The following is a 1912-nucleotide window of genomic DNA, read 5'->3' as shown; positions in this document are numbered from 1 at the left end:
ATTACTTTATTTTATTACTTTTTTTTTTCCTTCTTCTTCCTATTTTTCTTTCATTATTTCTTCCTCCTTTATTTCATTTCTTCATTTATATAAAAAATTATTTTTATTTTAAACTAATTTATAACTGATTTATTTGACTGCACTTTCTTACACTACGTATTTATGCCTTCCCATCAATTAATTAAATTCACTTATTGTAAAAAAATAAACAGATAATTATATATCAGTGATTAATAACATAGTAAACAGATAATTAATATTAATTATTAATAATGTAGTAATTAATAATCAATAATTAATAATTATTTATCAATAACATAGTAATTAATTAATTTTTCCCAATATAGTAATTAATAATATGTTAGCATTTAATAATATTAATAATCAACAATAACAGATAATTGAATATTAGCAATCAATAATAATAGATTACTAAATATTAGTAATTAATAATATGCTTTTCATTGTTTAACTTTTTCTTTTATCTCAATATTTTGCAACTTTTTATGAAATATTTTAGAAAAGAATGAATTTTGTGAAAGAATGAATTTAATAAAAAATTCCTATTTTTCTCTCTTTCCCCTCCCCCCCCCCCCCACAATAATGTTTAAACAATATTAGTTTAAACTCAAAATATTTCAAATTAATTATTCATTCGAATTGGCGCGCCCTCTTCGATCGGAATATCAAATAGTACTTATTTTTCTCACATTTGCAAAAATATTTCCTTTAATATTTCCCATATTTTTTTAAATGAAAAGAAGAAAAAATTAAAAAGTTTATTCGATTAAAAGTAAATGAATTTATCGATTATAAATGGAAGAATTTCTCAATTACAAATGAAATGAATTAATCGATTAAAAATGGATTGAATTTATCGATTCAAAAATAATTGAATTTTTTTGATTAAAAATTGAAATGAATTTATCGATTAAAAAAATGGAATATTTCAAAAAAAAGAGATTATTTCAATAGTTTTTGCTGAAGTAAAATTTTAATTTTAATTAAAAAATTAAAAAACAAATCAATTTATATTCGTTCAAGGACATATAAATGACCCTTTTCTACCTCTCTTTTTCTTTTGTTTAATATGAAAGAAATTTTTTCCTTTCATTTTTAAATTGTACCTTTTTTTTGTTTCTATAAAAATATATAATTTTAGAAATATCACCATAACTAATCTTTGTACTTTGTACAGTTATGGTGATATTTGTGCATTATCAATGGAATTTGAAGTCTTTTCAAGCAAATAATTTGAATAATTCAGGTATCTTTTCTCCAAACAGTTAAGAAAAAAAAAAGCAAGGAAAATTACATTTGAAAAATTTCGGCTAATTTAGGCTAAAAAAAATTTTGGTTTTAAATTTAGGCTAATTTCTTCTCATATAATAGCATACCGTTTTTTTGTATGTGAAATTTATAAAGTAAATTTTTGAAGTTTAAATCGAAGGACAAGTTTGCAATTATACGAAATGAAATTATTTGCTAGCATCAATACTTATTTTACTAAATAAAAGTATTTTGTAGCAAAAATTTAAATATCAAAGTTCTTTTGCTTCCTAAAATTTCATATTATAAATTTTTTTTTTTTGTCCTTAACAAATTACTAAGAAGAACAAAAAATTGGAAATAATTTTAAATAAAATATATTACGAAAAAATTTTTGCAGTTAAATTTCGAAAATTCACTTAATTTAGATTTGCATTTTCTATTTTTTTCAAACTGTTATTTTAATTCCAATATATAATACATTTTCAAATGATTATTCTAATTCCAATACATTTTATCTTTTTTTAAAAGAAACAATTATTCTAATTCCATTATATAATACCTTTTTTTTCCAAAGCAATTGTTCTAATTTCAATATGTAATAATTTTTATTTTTTTAAATGATTATTCTAATTCCAGTATA

This window comes from Loa loa (assembly GCF_000183805.2).
Source record: "Loa loa unplaced genomic scaffold supercont3.200, whole genome shotgun sequence".
NCBI classification, from domain to species: Eukaryota; Metazoa; Nematoda; class Chromadorea; order Rhabditida; family Onchocercidae; genus Loa; species Loa loa.
This window is presented reverse-complemented; position numbering follows the sequence as displayed.